The sequence below is a fragment of the Procambarus clarkii genome, chromosome 18 (assembly GCF_040958095.1).
Source record: "Procambarus clarkii isolate CNS0578487 chromosome 18, FALCON_Pclarkii_2.0, whole genome shotgun sequence".
Lineage (NCBI taxonomy): Eukaryota > Metazoa > Arthropoda > Malacostraca > Decapoda > Cambaridae > Procambarus > Procambarus clarkii.
In genome coordinates this window covers 35,595,562-35,619,989 of record NC_091167.1, presented here as the reverse complement: position 1 = coordinate 35,619,989, position 24,428 = coordinate 35,595,562, and the positions used below count along the sequence as shown (strand labels likewise).

The window sequence follows — 24,428 nt, the reverse complement described above, 5'->3', positions numbered from 1 at the left end:
ATAGTATGCGCATAACTTGACATACACAAAGTTGGTAAAAATTAAAACGACCTTCACATACTTCAGTGAAGAAGCATTCGGATCAGTGTACACCATCTACGTGAGACCTGCCATATTATGCAGCAGTGTGATACGTCACCCACCTTAAAAACGAATAAGGAAACATGAAAAGGTATAGTGGTTAACAGCAAGATTTGTTCCAAAATTACATAAAGAACTGAACCTAAGAAAGGGATAAAATAGAACAGAGACGATACATGACAGACACAGGCAATTCTTATGGGAAAATGTTATGGAAAAATAGAAAATGTTCACAATGAATACTAACAGAACAAGTAGAGCACAACTGGAAACTTGAGACACAGATGAGCCACAGAGATCCGAGAACTTATAGAATACATATAGGTGAGTACACACACACACACTAACTACACTTACCCCACAAACGAGTACAAGCTACAATCAACAGCCGTCCATTACGTTAATTGACCTCCACGTCTCACTCGGTAAAACATCTCATGCCACCAACTTTCCACTTACCACAATTCATTAAAACTAAACTCCATGAAGTCAAATAAAATCTATAAAAATAATAAAAATAAAACCAGCTAAGGTGAAACATCCCTCAATCAATTACCTGGCAAAGATGAGTTTAAAGTGCCGGTGTTTTAATTTAATGGGAGAGGAAATTGGAAGTGAGAGGGAGATAAAACACAGTGGGACAGTGAGGGAGGAAGGTCGTAAAGGTGCTGGATGGTCGCAAAGCTACGATAATGCGAGGAAGAGAAAATAAACCAAAGAAATTGAAAAGGTGAAGAAGATTCTGAGAGAGTGAATTGCAATAAAAATAAAATAAAAAGTGAAGGCGAGCTAATGAAAGAGAGTAATAAACCAAATATGCCAGAGAGATTAAGAGAAATGGGGAAAAGTATATTACGTCAAAGATTTCGGCGAGAAAAGATCCCATGGAGGCAATTAGCAGAGACCAGAGAGAAGACAGTCAGAGAGAATATCGCTATACACCAAGAGAGAGAGACCCAACCACTTGGACTAGTGAGTACAGCGACGGCCTTGCTTCCTGCAGGTCGGCGTTCTATCCGAGCAGTTGGGAATAGTTCCTTCCGTTCGTCCTATGCTTGTTCATATATACCTTCCAAATAGTATATACAATATAGTCCTACGTGCTTAGTGCTTTCACCTGGGAATTAACTTACACCAAGTGAGGAGTCGTGTGGTGGTAATGCAGGACATGAGGCGGTAGAGCAAGGTGTGAGACGGTACAGCAGGACGTGATAAGGTACAGAGGGACGTGAGGCAAAACAGCAAGTCGTACAGCAAGCCGTGAGGTGGAAGAGCATGCCGATAGACCGTACAGGAAGACGTAAGGGGTCACAGGAAGACGAAAGAGGGGTACAAGAAGACGTGAGACGGTACAGGAAGACGTGAGGTGGTAGAGCGGGACGCGAGGAGGTACAGCGGGACGCGAGGGTACCTGCTTGATACCTGCTTGATGGAGTTCTGGGAGTTCTTCTACTCCCCAAGCCCAGCCCAAGGCCAGGCTTGACTGGTGAGAGCTTGGTCTAACCGGCAGTTGCTTGGAGACGCCCGCAGGCCCACATACCCACCATAGCCCAGTTGGTCCGGCACTTCTTTCAGAAAATTATGTAGTTTTCTCTTGAAGATGTCCACGGTTGTTCCGGCAATATTTCTTATGCTCGCTGGGAGAGTTTTGAACAACCGCGGACCTCTGATGTTTATACAGTGTTCTCTGATTGTGCTTATGGCACCCCTGTTCTTCACTGGTTCTATTCTGCATTTTCTTCCATATCGTTCACTCCAGTAAGTTGTTATTTTACTGTGTAGATTTGGTACCTGGCCCTACAGGAACAGGTACAGGTACAGGAGGAGGTACAGCAAAACGTGAGGCAGGATGGGAGACGGTCATTGGGGTCGAGTGGAAGGAAGAGCTGGTGTAATGGAGAGAGCACTAAGTAAAACTCGGGTGACCAATACCGTAGAGTTTCATCAACAATAACCGACACCTGCGCGACGAGAGATCTAACAAACATCATATAGAATAATCTAGCATATTTAATATTGATACCAATATTCTTACCAGTAAGTGTTCTCAATGGTTTTAGTCTTTCTTTTAACCTACGGTGTAGATCATTTACAATGTCACTGTTAATACCAACTCCAAGGTATTTGTGCTGCCCACACGTTTCAATGTTCTGCTTGTTGACCTTGAAAGCTATAGGGACATGAGTTTTCTCTTTGGGATGGAGAACTCTGGATTTAGTTATAGAGATAACAAGACCGCATTCAATGCTTTTAGCAGCGAATGAATCAAGTAGAGCTTGCAGTCTAGTTTGGGAATTTGCAACAATGCATATATCATCGGCATAACAAATGACGGCTTCGTCAGGTAGTGTGGGAATATCAATTGTTAATTTGTGCATCAGAACATTGAACAGTGTGGGACTTAGCACTCCACCCTGGGGTGTACCCAACTCAAAGGGTGCACAGAGTTTACTTTTGACCCCCTTGAAAAGGACTGAGGCGGTTCTGTTACTCAGGTACCCCCTGAGCCATGTCAACAGTTGATTATAATGCTCTGCACTTAATTAATTTCCCCTCCTCTGTGTTGGACAAACTTGAAGTAGTACAGAATGAGGCCATGAGGATAATTCTTGGTGCCCCAAGATGCACAAGAATCATCAACATGAGGGAAGAACTGAAGCTTCCAACCATACTAGAGAGAATAATGCAAGTTAACACTACCTTTTGCCTTAAAGTCATGAGAGATCCTACATCTCCTGCATTGCTCAGAGACAAATTATTTAGTGCTGTTAACACCCTTTTGACTGGTGCCGACATACCAATTCACTCCTTTTATGATAATTGAGAAACTGAGAAACAATGCTTACAATCTCATTAAACTTAACATTCCTTTTAAGTGCAATCTACCTGTCTCTGATATTCCTCTTTATCTGTACCCCACCATTCAAGTATCATACACACCTGTCACCAAGAAAGATAATGAGAATCTTGCTCTACTCAAAGCTGTCACTCTTGAAACAATTGCCTCCTCCATCGAGAGTCTAAGATCTCACGAGCACTGTGTCTACACCGACGGCTCAGTCCAGTCTTCTACTGGACGGACTGCAGCGGCATGTAGGTTTTATAGAAATAATATTTGCACAAAGACTATCAGTGTCAGGTTAAACAACTGGCTGACCTCCACACAAGCAGAACTAGCAGCATTACATTTAGCAACCAGCACATTAAAAAGTATTGGAGGAGGAATAATATTCTGCGATTCAAAGTCTGCTCTTCAAGCAATCGAAAACTTCTCTTGGAAGATCGACAGCAAGAACCTCATACTCCTAATTATAAATGACCTAATTGATGCACAGAGTAAAGGGTCTCGAATCTCCTTTGTATGGATACCTTCACACATAAATATAACCCATCATAATGAGACAGACATTGCAGCCAAATTAGCGTGTAACAAGTTTGAAGTTGAATTAGATCTAGGTATCCCCATCTCTGCTGTCAAAACTGTATTGATCCAAACATTCAGATCTGATAGGAAAGAACTTACTGACTCCCAACGACCTGAAAGTACTAGTATAAAAAGCTATGATTTGTTCAGATCTGAAACCTACATCTATGGACAGCACAAAACGTCCACTAGACTGTGCGACACAGTGGTTGCAAGGATCAGGTTGGGTTACCGTTACCTGTGGCAGGTGGCTGCAGGTGACGGGTCTCCCAATCCTGAGCACTCCAGTTGCAAACTCTGTGAGCAGGAACTATGGCATGATCTCCCGCACTACATCACTGAATGCCCAGTTATTAGACCTTTCAGACCAGTTGGCATGAGGTACCTGGAGCTTTGCAATTACTTTATTCACTCTCGTATTCTTGAAGATATCCTCACAGTATACCCAAAATTTGCCAGTGCAGGCTATTAAACACATGGCTCTGTATGACTAACCATCCTGCGAGATGGGGACTTGTATTACCACTGCTACCTTATTCAATCTTGTGGTGTTGATATCCTCAAAATGCATCCGGAGTCTGCCAGTGCAGACCGCTTATCACATGCCTCTGTATGACTAACCATCCTGTGTGATGGGGATTTTATAGCATCACCTAGTTAGCTTCTTTTTGACACACTGTACTCCACTTCATATAGTCTAGGGTAGCTGCACTAATGCAGATGTACCTCATGTATTAATAATAAAAAAATGCACATCCTCCTGCATGACTAACCATTTTGGGAGGAGGATTTTTTATTTTATATAACATAATTATTTCTTGACACTATGCAATCCTTCTTATAGTCTGCTTGATACCTGCTTGATGAAATTCTTGGAGTTCTTCTAATCCCCAAGCCCGGCTTGGTGGTAGGCTAACTTGGTTAGGTAGCTTGGTCTAGGGTAACTAGCTGTATAAATGACCGGGTATCTAAGTATCACATAGCTAGCTCTTGACACGAACTATGTAACCCTTCATATATTCTTAAGGAAGCTGTATAATTGTAGAATTACCTATGTTAATTAAATAACATAAATATCCTCATTTCAAGTGAACAGGATAACGTGCAGCAGCCGTCAAGTCTAACACAACTAATAACTACGCATACTTTATACACAAACAAAACTAGCTGCACAACACGTAGCTGAAAGTAAAAAAAAAACACAAGATGTTAAATTTTCAATGGTTAAAAATTCTACTCTCCAGCTATTAGAAAACATTACATCAAATATCAGTCCGTTCTCTCGATTTGTCACTCCGTAAAAAAAAAAGCCACGGTTTTGCCTAACCAGAAACGTGCGAACCCATGCAACCCCCCACACCTATCGAGGCCGATGCATAGAAAACACAATATTACGGTGCTTTTATTTTAATTAATACGTCGTAACTTGAACTAACTAGTCGATTCCATGGAAAATATGGCACATACAAGTGATACTTAATCGAGCATGCTGTGATTCATGCGTCAGGGGCGCCAAACAGCCTGGTTGACCAGACCACCAACCAGAATGGCTGATCAGAGACCGGCGGGGGGAGGGGGGGGGGGGTGTTAAGCCCCTGAAGCACCAGCAGGTAGTCAACAGGTGGGAGTGAGGCGATAAGGTTGGTGGTATTGGTGAGGGTAGAGGTGACGAGGGTAGAGGTGACGAGGGTAGAGGTGACGAGGGTAGAGGTGACGAGGATAGGGATGACGAGAATAGAGGTCGAAGAAAAATATTTAAAATAGGGAAGGGGCCCCAACAAAGCTGATGACCCTACCATCACCTCGCCTAGTCCTGCATCCGAACACACACCCGCTTTCTGCACCAGCCCGACTAACTAGCCCGATCCTCAGAGCCAACTAATCCCAATCCCTAAGTTACATACAGATCTAATTTGCCGACCTCCCTAACCTACATCAGTCTATCGACCAGAGGCTGCATACCTCGGAGACCGGGTGCGGATATGGGTACGCTTTGACCCGAAAGAAAGCTTTGCGGGCGTGGAGACCCGCGCTGTCTCAATGAACTCTCCCTCGCATGGTCCACAGACCGACGGTAGCACGCTTGACGCTGTGCGCCAGTCCTTTGTTCTGTCCATTCCCAGAAACCCCTCCCCCTCCCCCCACAACAACACACAACACCAGATAATTAATTCTTAAATTGAGAGATTGCAGCGAAATGCTGGCATCAACAGACCTCTTGCTCCCCCCTTTCATTTCAGACGAAATCATATCCGGACGACGTATGATTGAAGTATACATAACGTATGCGAGCCCCAAGAATATATATACTGAGAATAACGTATGCATAGAGAGTAATTGCCTCATGGGTAATATACGAACGCTTTCAACGCCGTGTAAATCCCAACTTAACTGCGAGCTTTAATTGGTAATGATATAGGAGGAGGAGGAGGAGGAGAAGAAGAGAGAGAGAGAGAGAGAGAGAGAGAGAGAGAGAGAGAGAGAGTGGGTGAGAGTGGGGGAGAGGGGGGGAATGTACCTGCATGAATACCAGTAAAGTATTTTAAGAATACCAAAGGTAGTACTAAAAGAAAATCTTACTAGTACCAAGATAACACGTCACTAGTACAAGAATACCTCACAAGCACCAGTAGAATTCCTTACTAGTACCAAGTGGTACACCTCACTAGTACCAACAAAATAGCCCACTAGTACCGAGATGATACCTGACTAGTACCAACGGAATACCCCCACTACCAACCCAGTAAATACAATACATGAAGCGAACAAGGGATATATCACTTTGGGTGTGAATAACACAGGAGAACTCAACATTACGCAAGGAACCCGGCGCTCAGGATCATTAGAGAAGAGGCAGTACGACAGGCCGGCACAGTCCGCCTGCATCATTAATGAATCAATTTCCTGAGCAGCAAAGGGATATACCTAGGTCTCCCCTCCCACACACACACACACACACACACACACACACACACACACACACACACACACACACACACACAACTAGGTGAGTACACACACACACACACACACACACACATACACACACACACAACACAGGAACTATTAGGGGTCTGGTAGCTGAATGGACAGCGCGAAGGATTCATAATTCTGTGTCCCGGGTTTGATTCCCGGACCAGGCAGAAACAAATGGGCAAAGTTTCTTTCACCCTGAATGCCCCTGTTACCTAACAGTAAATAGGTACCTGGACGTTAGACAGCTGTTACGGAGCTGCTTCCTGTGTGTGTGTGTGTGTGTGTGTGTGTGTGTGTGTGTGTGTGTGTGTATTCACCAAGTTGTGTTTGCGGGGGTTGAGCTTTGCTTTTACGTCCCGCCTCTCAACTGTTTACTAACTACTTTTTTTTTACTTTAACTATTTTTTTCTCCACACCACACACACACACACACACACACACACACACACACACACACACACACACACACACACACACACACACACACACACACACCATCATCTGCCCTTCTGACAGATGATGCTCACCAAATTGATTGGGAGATGGCTTCTTCAATAACGAATTGTAAAAGCACCTATAACAGAAACATAATTGAATCTGCATTGATACAGATCACAAAAGAAAGTAATTTGAACATTAGCAGTGGTTTATATAACTTAGATCCATTTTTAATAGATTAATTAAAGGGCCATTTAAGTAGGATCATTGGAACACATTTGTCTCACTAATTAATTGTAAATATTTACTATTTTATGCTATAATTATCCATGTGTGGGCCTGGATGTGGTTGCTGCATCAGATGGGCCAATAGGCCCTCTGCAGTGTAAAGTGTCCACCTCACCTCACTCCACCATTCTCTCCTGTCTATTTATGTCCAGTACTCAACCTGTAAAACCACTCCTTCTGAAGATGTATTAATATACGAAAGTACTTAAGGAAATTCCGGTTTCAATTTTCCTCCGTGGTCTGACACTGTCACATTTTTAATCACGTGTTTATTTTCGTGATATACACACATATATATACTGTATATATATATATATATATATATATATATATATATATATATATATATATATTTATATATTTATATATATATTTATATATTTATATATATATATATATTTATATATTTATATATATATTTATATATTTATATATATATATTTATATATTTATATATATATATATATATATTTATATATATATATATATATATATATATATATATATATATATATATATATATATATATATATATATATATATATATATATATATATATATATATATATATGCAGCTGAAAACTCACACCCCAAAAGTGACTCGAACCCATACTGCCAGAAGCTCTACAACTGATGTACAGGATCTCTTAACCTTGTTCGCATATATATATATATATATATATATATATATATATATATATATATATATATATATATATATATACATATATATATATGTTATACACACGCAAACATACTTTCATCTGATGCAATTTTTGGTACCCATAACCTTCGGAGAAGAGATTTTAAGACATTCAGAGATCTTAGATTCTTCCTGAACATTTGTTGAATCCCATTTACAGGTTATTTCCTGAACTTGAAGTACAAATATAACACCATGCTCGAACATGAACCTCTACATAAACCTAGAACACATCACAGCTCACCCAAGACACGAGGGCGGTGACAGGTAGAGGGAGGAACACCAGTGGACGCGACTTGGCCCGGGTACCTGAAACACACACACACACCTATTATCAGTACTGGAAGAACACAAGGACATTAAAAAGCAGAAAATATATCCAAACCCACCGTACATTCTGGCTTCACAGTGGGTCCTGTGACCTGCAGTGGTGGTTTAATGAATAAATTGTTATATAATGGCATGAATAATATGGTGAATAGCATGAGGGACATTGCAATTGGAAGATGCCTTCCACACACGTCAAGTCGTGCTGACACGGATAATTATACTCGGGTAATTATCTGCCCGGCAAGCTGTCCCTCATCCTCTCCTGAATCCCTCCTCCTTCTTTCCTTCTCTTCTTCCTCTCTTCACATTCTCCTCCTCCTCCTCTCCCATGTTCTCCTCCCTCGTTCCCCTTCCCAGACAAGTGTTGCCCAACACTATTGTGGTGTTTCCGTTAAGCGGAATCAAATTGGCGGCAGCAACGTTGGACGAGTCCAACCACCTACTGGCATCCTTCTAAGCCTGTGTGCTTGTGTGCTTGCGAGCCTGCTTACCTGCCTACCTGCTTGTCAGCCTGTCCGTCTAGACCTGTCTGCCTCCCTGCGTGGGAGGCAGACAGTCTGTCTGTCTTCCTGAAGATGTCTGTCTTCCTGTCATCCTAGTACTCACCTAGTTTGCGCTTGCGAGGATTGAGCTCTGGCTATTTGGTCCCGCACTTTGATCGTGTAATTGATTTGCCGCAAACTCAAAACTTTTGCTGAGTTAAATATATCAAAACTATTATTTCTCTTCTGCTACCTTATTTCTCTATCTGCTCTTCTGTTAAGGGAGCCGGTCGGCCAAGCGGACAGCACGCTGGACTTGTGATCCTGTGGTCCTGGGTTCGATCCCAAGCGCCGGCGAGAAACAATGGGCAGAGTTTCTTTCACACTATGCCCCTGTTACCTAGCAGTAAAATAGGTACCTGGGTGTTAGTCAGCTGTCACGGGCTGCTTCCTGGGGATGGAGGCCTGGTCGAAGACCTGGCCGCGGGGACACTACAAGCCCCGAAATCATCTCAAGATAACCTCAAGATAACCTTGTGGTTACCTTGTGATGGTTCTGAGGATCAACGTCCCCACTACCAGGGTCTCTTGACCAGACCTGGTTGGTTGGCTGGCCAACCAGACTGTTGGATACGGCTGCTCGCAACCTGACGTATGGTGGCACAATTGTGTTCCGTGTTGAACTGATCACGTCATCACAAAATCATCAATATCTTTGTTATTAAGTGATGCATTTAATTTTTCCAATATGTTTATTACTAAACATATTTTTATCTGAAGCAGTTGTCTCTATAACATTTACTGAAGCGTCAAAAGTTATTGATATATTTACACTTCAATATTGCAAATCTCAGGCATAAACTAAGTATTCAATAATTGCTTCCACAGCGGAAATGTGAACATTAAAATCACAGCATCTGACAGACTTAATTACTGGTAACGATCATTTCACCAATGTCATGTATCCCAGCCTCTGTTTACCTGTTGGGTATGACTTTACCTGTTTACCTGTTTACCTGTTGGGTGGACCAAACTCTCACAAGTCGAGCCTGGCCTCAGGCCGGGCTTGGGGAGTAGATGAACTCCCAGAACCCCATCAAGCAGGTATGAAAGCAGGACTGTCCTTAGACAGTATAATGTCTTAATTTCTTCAGAGATGCTGCCTCTCCCCAGCCACGCTGTAGGCCTACAACCCTCCTACCACCTCCTCCTCTTCATCCTCTACCTCCACCTCCTCCTTCTCCTCCTTCTCCTCTATTAATATCTACCCTTCCCTTTCATTTATCATTGCTTCCTCTCCCTATCCCGACTCACTGCCAAACTTAAGCAACTGATAATTATCTCCCAACGATTGTTACACCGCCACCTCCCCCTTACATCCTCTTTCTTCCTCCTGTTCTATAATTGCCCCTCACTCAAATCCCCCCCCCCTTCCCTCCCCATTGCTTCCTCTCTCTCGTCTTCCTCCCCTCCTTCATTGCCTCTTCACTGCCTGGGGTGACCTTGAGATGTTGAGATAAGGTTGACCAGACCATCAACCAGGAGGTCTGGTCAGAGACCGGGTCGCGGGGGACATTGACCCCCGGAATCAACACAAGGTTCACCTGTCCTCCTCCTCCTCCTCCTCCTCTCCTACTGCTTCTTCTCACGTCCTCCGCCCATGCTATAGTATCTCAAATCCTCCTCCATTCCAGTAGCCGGCTCTCTCGTCGTCCTCCCCCTCCCACAGTCTCCTCTCCTATTCCATTCCCTCCTCTTCCATTCGCCAGAGTATCAGCTCCCGTTCTCCTACAGCTATTCCTCTTCCCAAGTCTTCCCGTCCCTTTTCTTTCCTTTCACTTAAGACAAATCTCTTACAAACCCCCAAAGAGGAACAAGCTAATTAAGCTTCACAGTCAACACAAGAATCACGCATGTAAAATACTGCTAACGGCTATTGCAATGAATACTGCGTTTTCCACCCTGAATCTTAACTGCTCTAGGGGATTGAAGAACAATTTGATAAAAAAAAGATATATGCATCCACGCGCCCGCGCGCTCACACACAGACACAGACACAGACACACACACACACACACACACACACACACACACACACACACACACACACACACACACACACACACACTGTTGATTGACGGTTGAGAGACGGGACCAAAGACCCAGAGCTCAATTCCCGCAAGCACAATTAGGTGAGTACTCACAGGAGCTATGGTGGTTGTTACAGGGGCCGGTGGCTGAGTGGACAGCACGCTGTACGCGTGATCCTGTGGTCCGGGGCTCAACACACACACACACACACACACACACACACACACACACACACACACACACACACACACACACACACACACACACACACACACACACATATGCAGTCTCGACATGAAACTCTTGCAAGAGAATCCCGAAAAAATATAAAAACTACAAATATAAGCAAGAAGGCAAGTTCCTGAGCTGCAGGGTTTGAGCTACGAAGATGGACTGATTGACCTGAATCTCACCACACTGTTGGATAGGAAGAACGGCGCGGACATGATAACGATATGTAAGGTTCTAAAGGTAAACGAAGTTCAACAAAAACTTTGTTCGAAGCTATTAGCATCTTAACAAACATGAATTTATTGAAACAGGACGCAAATGATTCCAAGATGTCAGAGAGAGAACTTCGTAATTGTTAGTTATCAACATGTGAAATAATTAGATGAAGCTCTATTTGAAACTAAATAAATAACATAATATGCAAACGTAAGAGAAATCTAAAAATTGAGAAATTGCATCACACTATAAATGTTGAAAAAGCCAAGCTCGTCTCTGCATGCTTATCAAGTCGAGTGCACACTTCAGAAAAAAATATGACTAGAAACAGAAGAATGAGTAATTGAAATAAGTGATCAGAACAGAGAAATGCTGGGATATATGGAGTCCGACCCAGTAAATGGATCTAGGCGAGCACATCTAGGTGATTACTATTGCAGAGAAAATCCGAGGCCCCTTATCCACCCAGATCCGCCTCGTCAGCCAACCCAGGAACTTCTCCTTCAGCCAAGACTAGTGACGAATTAGGAGGGTCGTTTCTGAGGTCACCAGAGGCCTTTGTCGTCGCTCCAGTAAGCATCGGTTGAGGATTTCCCAACCCTGAGTTTAACTCCCCCCTCCCCTCCTATCCCCCGTCCTCTTCTCTCGTCCCTCTCCAGCGACATCCTCCAACCTCTCCGTTACCCCCCACCCCTGCAGACCACGGAATTCCAAGCTAGAAATCTTATTAATGGGCTCCGGAGACCACTAATCATACAGAGTGAACGGAAAATTGATGGAGCTCTTTCCCAGACCCGACTTACAGACTGTCGACACCAGCTGAAGGAGAGCTTAGGGTGTTTCCAGCCTTCCAATGGGCTGTTCAGCAAAACGCATTGGGCTGATAAAAAGTTAGAAAGCTCTGAACTTTAATTTTAATAATAATGGGCCATATACAGACGAGAGCGCTAACTTTATTTTGGTTCCTCTCGTTCATTTCATTAGTTCATTTCATTAGTTTCATTTCATTTGCTTCATACTTTCTTTACGGGGTTCTGGAAGTTCTACTCCCCAAGCCCGGCCCGAGGCCAGGTTTGACTTGTGAGAGTTTGGTGACGGTTCTGGGAGTTCTTCTACTTCACAAGCCCGGCTATCGACTTGTGATAACTTGGCCCAACAGGCTGTTGCTGGAGCGGCCCGAAGATCCACATATCCACTACAGCCTGCTTGGTCCGGCACTTCTTGCATGAACCTCTCTAATTGCCTCTTGAATATATTTACCTTTGTTCCAGCAATATTTCTAATGCTTGATGGAAGGGAGTTGAACAGCTGTGAACCTCTGATGTTCAGACATTGCTCTCTGATTGTGCCTATGGCACTCTGCTCCTCACTGGTTCTATTCTGCATTTTCTTCCGTATCTTTCGTCCCAGTACGTTGTTATTCTTCTGTGAAAATTTGTGTATGTAATACTAGGTGAGTAAATACACAAACGCCCACGTGCGCGCACGCACACACGCACGCATACACGCACGCACGCACGCACGCACACGTACAAGAGGCACTGAACTACAGGCCAGTGTCCTTAACTTGTATACTATGCAAGGTGATGGAGAAGATCGTGAGAAAAAATCTAGTTACACATCTGGAGAGAAGGGACTTCGTGACAACCCATCAACATATCAACATGGGTTCAGGGAGGGCAAATCTTGCCTTTCAGGCTTAATAGAATTCTACGATCAGGTGACAAAGATTAAGCAAGAAAGTGAAGGCTGGGCGGACTACGTTTTTGTGGACTGTCGGAAAGCTTTTGACACAGTCCCCCATAAGAGGCTGGTACATAAGCTGGAGAGACAGGCAGGAGTGACTGGTAAGGTGCTCCAGTGGATAAGGGAGTACCTAAGCAATAGGAAGCAGAGAGTTAGAGTGAGGGGTGAGACCTAAGATTGGCGTAAAGTCACCAGTTGAGTCCCACATTGCTCTGTACTCGGTCCTATCTTGTTTCTGATATACGTAAATGATCTCCCAGAGGGTATAGACTCATTTCTCTCAATGTTTGCTGACGACGCCAAAATTATGAGAAGGATTAAGACAGAGGACATCTTGAGGCTTCAAGAAGACCTAGACAAACTGAAGGAATGGTCGAACAAATGGTTGTTAGAGTTTAACCCAAACAAATGTAATGTAATGAAGATAGGTGTAGGGAGCAGGAGGCCAGATACAAGGTATCATTTGGGAGATGAAATTCTTCTTCTTCTTCTTCTTCTTCTTCTTCTTCGAGAGAGAGAGAGAGAGAGAGAGAGAGAGAGAGAGAGAGAGAGAGAGAGAGAGAGAGAGAGAGAGAGAGAGAGAGAGAGAGAGAGAGAGAGAGAGACACAGACAGACAGACAGACAGACAGACAGACTTGGGGGTTGATATCACGCCAGACCAGTCCCCTGAAGCCCATATCAAGAGGATAACATCAGCAGCATATATCAGATTGGCCAACATACCTGGTTGATACCTGGTTGATGGGGTTCTGGGAGTTCTTCTACTCCCCAAGCCCGGCCCGAGGCCAGGCTCGACTTGTGAGAGTTTGGTCCACCAGGCTGTTGCTTGGAGCGGCCCGCAGGCCCACATACCCACCACAGCCCGGTTGGTCCGGCACTCCTTGGAGGAATAAATCTAGTTTCCTCTTGAAAATGTCCACGGTTGTTCCGGCAATATTTCTTATGCTTGCTGGAAGGACGTTGAACAACCGCGGACCTCTGATGTTTATACAGTGTTCTCTGATTGTGCCTATGACACAATCAGAGAACAATCAATCCTGGAGTATGTAGCTCCAGCATGGAATCCATATCTAGTCAAACATAAGACTAAGCTGGAAAAGGTTCAAACGTTTGCCACAAGACTAGTACCCGGGCTCAGAGGTATGACCTACGAGGAGAGACTACCGGAATTAAACTTCACATCGCTGGAAGACAGAAGAGTTAGGGGGGACATGATCACCACGTACATGATTCTCAGAGTAATTGATAGGGTAGATAAAGACAGGCTATTTACCATAAGGGGCACATGCAATAGGGGACGTAGGTGGAAATTGAGTGCACAAATAAGCCACAGAGATATTAGAAAGAATTTGTTTAGTGTCAGAGTGGTTAACAAATTGGAATGCATTAGGCAGTGATGCATTCCGAAGAGCCGAGCGGACAGCACGCTGGACTTGTGATCCTGTGGTCCCGGATTCGATCCCGGGCGCCGGCGAGAAACAATGGGCAGTTTCTTTCACCCAATGCCCCTGTTACCTAGCAGTAAAATGGGTACCTGGGTGTTAGTCAGCTGTCACAGGCTGCTTCCTGGGGGTGGAGGCCTGGTCGAGGACCGGGCCGCGGGGACACTAAAGCCCCGAAATAAACTAAAGATAACCTCAAAATGTGGTGGAGGCTGACTTCATACACAGTTTCAAGTGTAGATATGATAGAGCCCAATAGGCTCAGGAACCTGTACACCAGTTGATTGACAGTTGAGAAGTGAGACCAAAGAGCCAAAGCTCAATCCCCGCAAGCACAACTAAGTGAATACACATACACACACACACACACACACACACACACACACACACACACACACACACACACACACACACACACACACACACACACACACACACACGCACGCACGACGTCCACGCAATCAATACACCCGTCTCTCTCTACGCCTCCCTAATTCACCCAATTTACCCAAGTTACTCGCAAATTGGTCTAATTGGAAGGCGTAATTTCAGCTGGGAAATGTCGAAAATTCCCCAGGAAGATATTTTCAGATTGGGTGAGCCGGGAATATGCCAGGTCAGAGGGACAAAGTATCAAGATTCAACAAAGTCTCTCACAAATTGGGCTGATTGTGGGTTGCGCTCAACGAAAGGACAAAACAAATTGGAAACGATTCTCAAATTTTGTCTGAAATTGGGCTGATTATTTCTACCTTCATCTCAGGAAAGCATCACGTGACTGGAATATGGGGGGGGGGGCCAAGCCTTGCATCCATAACATGATTGGCCGGGATTGGATCTATTTTTTCCCCTCATATCACTGCCAATATCAGGCTGCACCGAATGAAATTAACATGAATTGTGTGGTTTTGAATGACTACTCTAGTGGGGTGTTTCAGTGACCAGTTACCTTAGTGAGGGGTTGTGAACGACTAGGCATTGATGTTAGCTTAACTAGTCACCATAGATGATACTTTTTGCCATCTTCTAACCTCTCTAGTTGCATCAATTTTCACCGTGGAGATCGCTCTGGCCCCCATCTGCACCAATTGTACCAATCAGACTCACTTGATTAACCTTTCCATTGCTTTAGGGATTCAGCCCAGGAGCTGACGGAGAAGCCACAGGGGGAAAAAATACGGAACGCACTTCACGTATCGACCCGACAATACCGAGGATGTAATTAGTGGGTGAGCGAGGGAGGAGCATGAAGCGAGGAGCATGAAACAAGGTGCTGATGAAGAGAGCGGCGGCGCCGCTGCACGCTCATGATATCCCTTCTCCCAAAACCAACAGTCTCTCCCGGCCGTCTCTGGGGGGTTGTTGTGCTTGGAGGCAATAGAAAACGTGACTCAAATAATCGAGAGCTCTTGTTATTGTCAACAGGTGTACACTAAAACTTCAGTGTAACTAAAACTAAAACTCAAAAAAGTATACCTGTGGTTTACAGTAAACCCCGTTCTCTTCCCCCTAATACGTCGCATTTTTAACAGAATTGGCCAATTCGTTAAAAATGCAATGAGTTGGTACAAATTAAAGCACAAATATTGGCGTTTTCTGTCTCGACTTCGATGGGTTAGGAGGGTCGTTTGGGTTCGTTAAGCAAAACCGTTACAATTTTTTACGTTGCGGCAGATGGAGAGAACAGGCGGCATTTACCTGTGGCGGGATTCGAGTGCTATATTCCCCCAAATCTGGACCGGGGGTGAATTTCCTTCTTGTAGCGGCCCGCAGGTTCATAAATCCACAAACAACCTGACTGATCCACCACACCCCGACTGATCCGCCACATCCACACTGATCCACCACAACCCGACTGATCCACCACAACCCGACTGATTCGCCACAACCCGACTGATCCACCACAACCCCGACTAATCCACCCCATTCTACAGGAACCTGTCAAATTCCACCATGAAAATGTCAATCTTTGTCCCGGCAATATTTCATACCACGAGGTGGTTCAGAGGCTCACCCCCCCCCCCCTCGCCTCGTCTCTGGCCAGGGTTCATCGAGGGTTCACACAAGCCCCTACGAAACCTCTACATCTTTTCTCAATTAATTACAACTTTCTTTGCATTTATTATATACAGTTCATACTGTATATAATATACAGTTCATACAGTTCATACATTTATTATATACAGTTATACACCAAGCTCCGATGCCCTACGAGGTTCTTTACAACCTGTTTTTTCCGTGCACTAACAGGCTGACTGATCAAACCATCAACCAGGACGCAGGTGGACACTCTAACCCTCGAAATCAACGCAAGGTAAACAAAAGGTACGGTCATATTCCGCCCAGTTCCTGGGGAAGATTTAGTTCGGTATTAACAAAATATAAATTATTACACTACAGATTTGGAAACATGATTGTTGATTTATGGGAAAAATTACCTCCATTCAGTTGCTTTCGGGGATCAATATTCCTGTCGTCCGGTCTCTAACTAGGCCTCTTAGTTGGTTGTCTGGTTAACCTCACTGTTAGACGCAGCTGTTCGCAGTCACAGCCCGGTTGATCAGGGGCCAGATTCACGAAAGCACTTACGCAAGCACTTACGAACGTGTACATCTTTCCTCAATCTTTGACGGCTTTAGTTACATTTATTAAACAGTTTACAAGCATGAAAACTTCCCAATCAACTGTTGTTATTGTTATAAACAGCCTCCTGGTGCTTCGGAGCTTATTAACTGTTTAATAATTGTAAACAAAGCCGCCAAAGATTGAGAAAAGATGTACAGGTTCGTAAGTGTTTGCGTAAGTACTTTCGTGAATCTGGTCCCAGGTGTTTATCAAGTTCCGTTTTCAACACCGTGAGAGGTCAGCTAGTTACTTCAATTATGAAAAAATATTAAATATGAAATATCGTTTTACCAAAAATGCCAAAAGGCATTCGTTGTGAAATCTTTGAAAACTGGCGAGAAAACCCGTTTACATTTCAAGAACTTTAGAGCTAAAATTATAATGGCCCGGCCATACCTGGAAACCTTTCCTGGACTTCCTCATCTTCTTTAAACTTTTAATACCAATGTTGCAGTAAAAAAAGGTAAAGTGTTTAACTATTCACCAGAAAATGTCAATGGTTGTGTGCAGGATACTTGTGCGAAGTGACACACACACACACACACACACACACACACACACACACACACACACACACACACACACACACACACACACACACACACACACACACACACACACACGCACACACACACACAAGAGGGCTCGTAGCCTGGTGGATAGCGCGCAGGTATCGTAATTCTGTGGCGCGGGTTCGATTCCCGCACCAGGCAGAAACAAATGAGCAAAGTTTCTTTCACCCTGAATGCCCCCTGTTACCTAGCAGTAAATAAGTACCTGGGAGTTAGTCAGCTGTCACGGGCTGCTTCCTGGGGTGTGTGTATGTGTGTGGGGTTTTGGGGAAAAAATAGTAGCAGTAGAAACAGTCGATTGACAGTTGAGAGGCGGGCCGAAAGAGCAGAGCTCAACCCCCACAAAGCATAACTAGGTGAATACTAGGTGAATACACACACACACTCATACTGCGGGATCAAAGAGCCAGAGCTCAACCCCCGCAAACATAACTAGGTGAGTACACACATACACAGGAAGCAGCCCATAACAGCAGTGTAACTCTCAGGTACCTATTTACTGCTAGGTAACAGGTGCATCAGGGTTAAAGAAACTCTGCCCATTTGTCTTTGCTAGCGCCGGAAATCGAACCCAGGCCACAGGATTACAAGCCCCGCGCGCTGTCCACTCAGCTACCAGACCCCTGTGTGTGTTAATGTGTTGTCTCCATCTCCCTGTATCTCTGACTTGTCTGCCTCCCTCTGTTTCTATCTGTCTGTTCTTTCCCTCTTTCTGTGTGATACCTGGTTGATACCTGGTTCTGGGAGTTCTTCTACTCTCCAAGTCCGGCCCGAGGCCAGGCTTGACTTGTGAGAGTTTGGTCCACCAGGCTGTTGCTTGGAGCGGCCCGCAGGCCCGCAGGCCCACATACCCACCACAGCTCTCTCTGTCTGCCTGTCACTCTTTTATTTCTGTCAGGAGGCAGCCTCTGTAGCAGCAGCCCTTGGCAGACAGAGTTCTCCTAGACGAATGACGTGTCTACGATCATGGACTCATCTCAGACGTGACGGAGTGTGCGAATTAAGGGAGTGACACTCACACATTCAGAAACCACCACCCACACACTCGTGAGCTCCCACCACTGTCTGCTCACATTTATACAACGACCCAAATATTAAATATTGTGTCATACGAATATATATCACTATTAAATATGGTCTAAGTGTATTAGTGAGAGCAAACCAATGTTCTATCATACTTAAAGTGTGGATCCGGACACACTTTATTGTGTGGAAAATTGGACATATTGGACATGTTTATTGGACACCTGAATACACTTAAAAGTGTATTCTCCGGGCACCCAGGAATGTTTATATATAACACGCGACACCATGCCCTTCGTAGGCTATCTACCTACTTGTTGTCTACCTGAAGAGAGGTAGAACCTGAAGAAGGTAGAACCACTCTACCTCACGAGAGGGTTTTAGGAATTCTTCTACTCCCCGAGCCCGACCAGGTTCGACTGGTTTTAGTTCTGGAAATCAATGTCTCCACAACCCGGTCTATGTCTAGAGCATCTGGGCCACCCGTCCTCTCAACTAGTACGTCTAATGTTGTACGATATGATTCCCAACGTAGAAAGTACGAGGTACTTTGAAAAGTAAAGGGGCAGGGCTCTACAAATATCTACTTTTTCTACGCGTAGGTTAGTTAGGGGTTGCTTGGGTTTATGCATTTTAAGACCTCGAATTTTCTACGTTGTGGCATATCAAGAGAGTTGACTGCTTGGTTGGTGATCTGGTCAACCACTATGAAGGGAAGGCTTATCTTAACTCCAAACACCTAACTGCGATGCTTATTTCCATTTGGTTTGTAAACTATTGTAAGCCATGCGCGCCTTGAATGTAATGCTTACAGAATAGCTGCGCAGTTTACGGAATAACTAACTACTTCAAACCGAAGTACTTAAGTCGCGACGTCAAAATTTGTTTACAGTTGATCAGGAAAAATATTTGAACGTATTTTTCCCGGGAATATCATATGGTGCAGTGACCCTTTGTCGAGATAATTGTGTAGGCGAAAATCCGCGTGAAGCCTCGTGAATTCAATGATGCATTAGCAAGCTTAACAGCTCAAGTGTACTGACACCCCACGAACATTTAGCAGTACCGTTGTGACACGAGTAGTGGTGGGTGGCGCACTCTAGCGTCCCAGTACGGAGTTAAGTGGCAATAAGGTAGGCGGGGCAGTACACAGCACGCAGCCCGTCACCAAGCTTTATTACGCTACACTCAACATCTTATTGCTCCCCCCTGCTCCCCCTGCCCTCCCCTCCCCACCAACAACCAGCGCCCCTCCCCCCTCCGTGCCACCAGTGACGAATTGTTATGTATATGTGGGCTTGCGGGCAGTCATAACCGACCAACTCGTCACCAAAAAAGCCTGGGCCCCTTTTTGCGCTTGTGGAATAGAAGAACCCTCAAAATCGCCTACAGATAAACCGGTAAACTATAGGAAATGACAGTATACCGAAGCTGGCTTGACAGGACTTGATAACAAACCCAGTTGCTACGATATCAATGAGCAACGCCAATTCAATACCAAATCAACACCACTATTGGATACTCTACCCACTGTGAAGCTGGCTTGACTGGACTTCTTCTTCTTGAGAATAGGTGCAGTTTGCATGAAGGGTTAACCCTCCCGATGACTGCACCAGGACAGATGTAAGGAGGCGCGTTGACGGTCAGGAGGAGAAGAAAGTCTAAAGCGGTAGATGTGATGGGCCGTAGAGAGAGGAGGGGCGACGAAAACAGAGGCGAACGTTAGAGGGAGACTCCCTGCACCGGGGGGAGGCGTCGTGGTCATAGTGGCAGCTGATCCATGCACGGCTTAGCAGCGTACGCAAGACGGGAACTAATACTTCTCCGGAAACTTGTGTATCGGAAAGCGCAAGCAGTACGCTTCCCAAATCACCCGCAGGTCAGCGGGCAGCCGGCCACCAGGCGGCGCCCTCGGCTGAGACATCCTATCCGGCACCCTATATACAAACTCCTTCACCCGCGACACCCAGACAGTGGACGAGCACCACGGGATCGGAAGCACCCGGGCATCCCGATAAGGGCCCAACTCCGGACCCTCACAGGGCACGACCCCAACAGACGGGACTAGGCAACCCCCAGACCGGAGCAAGGAAGGAGGGGATACAGCAGGGGATGCAGGCGCGGCACCGACTCCAACACCGGGCACAGGAGCCGAGGCCCCCTGGCGACTGGACTTGATAACGAGGCTGTACCTGAGACCTGCCGGTAAGTACCATGTACCTGTCCCTTTAATAGCGTTATTATTCGGCTAATACTGAGACCTGGGTCTCCTGAAGATGTGATAGGACTGAGAATACTTAACCATGGCCTTTAAATACATTAACAGACATGTGGGAAATTCCTTTCTAAGCTCTGTACCGTTCTACCAATTCTGTGTTTTCCGAGCTACCATGCTGTTTTGGTTTGCAACCTGTATGTCACTCTAACTACCCCTCGCCACCACTCTTCCCCCCCCCCCTCTACCAGCTCCCCCACCATCACTCTGCCAACCATCACCACCACCCTCCCCATAACGCTGGAATAATTCCATGGACTCATTTAGTCTATCAAGCCATTTACACAGAATAGCAAAAAGGTTGGACATGAATGTGGCAGGTTTGGCACCTTCACACCCAGCAATGTCGTCGTTACCACCAAATAACACGATAAATTGTCCCTTTATTCATCCCGCTCGTTAGTGTGAAAGTCTGACCATGGAGTTTTGTTTCACTGCTCAATTGTGGTTCGATTCTTTTTAACAGCACTGCATTTGGTGCGGCTCAACAGTGCACCTGGTGCAGCTCAACAGTACCTGGATTGTACCTGGATGGGGATCAAGCAGTTCTACTCCCCTAGTCCGGCCCAGCATCAGGCTTAACTTGAGAGCTTGATCCAACAGGCTATTGCTTGTGAGAGGCCCATAGGCCAACATATCCACTACAGCCCGGTTGGTCTAGCACCTCTTGCAGAAAACTGTCCATTTTTTTTTTTTTGAGCGTTCGACCAATAGTTGCTATAAGTACTATTGTGCGTACATGGAAGGCCAAGTATATCAAAGCAGGTCATCTGCTTGATGATGCACAGTGAAGGCCATGTATACTGACGCAGGCCACCTGCTATCTTGAGATGATTTCGGGGCTTAGTGTCCCCCGCGGCCCGGTCCTCGACCAGGCCTCCACCCCCAGGAAGCAGACCGTGACAGCTGACTAACTCCCAGGTACCTATTTACAGCTAGGTAACAGGGCCATCAGGGTGAAAGAAACTCTGCCCATTGTTTCTTGCCGGCGCCCGGGACCACAGGATCACGTGTACAGTGTTCTGTCCGCTCAGCCACCGCCACGGGCTGCTGGGTGAGGCACAGTCATACTCTTGAATCAACAGGGCTTCAAATTGGCCCACTTTTATTTTGTGCGTGCACCGTTTAACCGTTGGACCGTTCAGCTATTAAAAAACTACTACATCGGGGAGCTCATGACAAAAAAAAGTTAAAAAACCAAATGGAAAAAGTAGCATATGGCAATTCAAGTAGTGTGAGGGTTTATATGATTTTGGTTGTATTGGGCGTTCCTTTTAATGAAGCTTACTGTCGTTGTTTTTTATTCCTTAAGTGAATCCAAACACTTTACGAGTCAATCACTCGACGAGAGGAGAACGTAGTTCAAGTTTTGCCTAGATAATGTATATTACTAATATGATTATATTTTCGTGGAAAAGACTTCGTTCATTAGTAATGTTAGCATGATTTTTACATCATAATCAGGTTGCGAGCAGCTGCATCCAGCAGCCTGATTGACCAGATCATCAACCAGAAGGCTTGGTCAGAAACCGGGCCGCGGGGCCCCTGGGAAAGTTTTTGGAAGTTCTTCTATATCCTCAAGTCCTGTCTAAGACCAAGCTTGACTTGTGGTAACCTAGTTAACAGGCTGGTGCTTGGAGCGGCCCACATGTTCACTTCACTTCGATTGGTCCGACACTTCTTCATGGGTCTCACGTGGAGTGATTTCCATGTGCAGATTTTGAACCAGTGCCTCTAATGTTTTCCAAGTGTAAATTATTATAGATCTCTTCCCGCCTGCGCTCTAGGGAATACAAATTACATCGACGCTCTGTTCAGCTTCCAATTTCTTTGGTTTTAACTATTAATGTGTTGATCATTTCATGCCAGGTTCTTTATTTTGGGTCGACGAACAAGTGCTCAAAATTTATTGGATACTCAGTGTAAATTTATTATTCAGTGAGAAGAAACATCATCTCTATAAACAACTCTAGAAACATTATCTTTAGAAATATCGCTTTACACTAAGTCAACCAGTAAAGGTTTAGCAAACTGCTGGTCGACACAACGTGCAGAGAATATTCACGAGAACACCCACTCAAACGCCTAAACTAACATCAACACACGTAAGCCCTCAAATCATACTCCGAGGGGTCGTAGGCGGGAGACACAACATCATGTACACCCGGGAAATACTGAAGAGCCTGGATCCAAAACTGAACACACACACACACACGAACGAGTGTACGTATTTGTATGTGTGTGTGTATACTCACCTAATTGTGCTTACGGGGGTTGAGCTCTGGCTCTTTGGTCCCCGCCTCTCAACTGCCAATCAACTGATGTACAGATTCCTGAGCCTACTGGGCTCTATCATATCTACATTTGAAACTGTGTATGGAGTCAGCCTCCACCACATCACTGCCTAATGCATTCCATCTGTTAATTACTCTGACAATTAGTTAGTTACAATCTTCCTAAATTTTGTGTGTGTGTGATTCATTTTATCTGGTAGTTTACGTCCTGGTAGCCATACAAGATGATATGTATGGCTACCGTTTACTTACAGCGGACCATTACATGGTCCGCTGTAAGTGTTTTAAGGTTCTTAATAGCTATTTCAACATGCATAAATGTTCACAGATATTGGCTTTGGAGATTTTATATACTGTATACTCACTGACTCAGGATCTTGGGCCATCGGCTGTCGAAATTGAACGAGACGCGTAATCTTGGAGTTATATGTCTAATATTGGATTTTTTTTTTTTTGACGCTATGATCGTTTTCCAGACCCTGGTGGCTTGCTGTTGTAGTTTGATGTTCAGTTGTTATATGTTCAGGGATTCGCGGAGTGCCGGGCTTGTCCGATCATATGGTGGACGGTATTTCGAAGTTTTTCGTAGTGCCCTGTTTTGAAGACCTTCTAGATTTTGTATGTTAGTTTCCTTTAAGATTTGAAGTGGTACTGGAGAGTATTCAATATGTGGCCAGACTAAAGCCCTGTACAAGTGTACATCTATTTTCATACCAAGGGTTACGGAATCTTCTCAGTTTACCTAAGACAGTTTTCGCTCTCTTTATTCAGTCATTAGAGTGAATTTTGGTTCCTGTTCTTTTACTCTTGAGTCTCAGAATTCTACTAAATTCGTATGATGTACGGAGTTGTTAAGGATAATGGGCTCTGGATTGCTTATCAAAGTTGTTTATGAATTCTAATGTCGCCTAAGTTTTGTTGACTACTAACATCTTTGATTGTCCTGAACGACAGATTACTTAAATAACGTCGTCGACATATGTGATGCATCTCAAGGCAAGTCAGGTGATTGTAGGTTGGAAACAATGACGGCTTCCCGGGAGACAATCCTCACCCTGTAATCAGGAAAGACATGCAACCCGCAGTGCCCCCATCGCCCACCCCAGGGGGAAACCCGATCCCTGCAACACCCAACGGGGTGATTCTGCCCTCCCCCATCGGGTGGGGAAGGGAAGTGTAGTGGACCAGCC

At 44.9% G+C, this 24,428-nt stretch overlaps 1 protein-coding gene across 6 annotated transcripts in view; it reads right to left on the bottom strand.

Moving 5' to 3' along the window:
- LOC123754415 (fat-like cadherin-related tumor suppressor homolog) overlaps positions 1 to 24,428 on the bottom strand; it is a 669,154-nt gene that overhangs the window by 227,680 nt on the left and 417,046 nt on the right. Inside the window, exon 1 of one of the 6 annotated variants that reach the window (XM_045736803.2) lies at positions 8,155 to 8,175. The exons of the other annotated variants lie outside the window; for them this stretch is intronic. The gene's annotated coding sequence lies outside the window, so the exon portion shown is untranslated. Of the gene's footprint in view, positions 1 to 8,154; positions 8,176 to 24,428 lie in introns of those variants that run through there. 6 annotated transcript variants of the gene reach the window in all.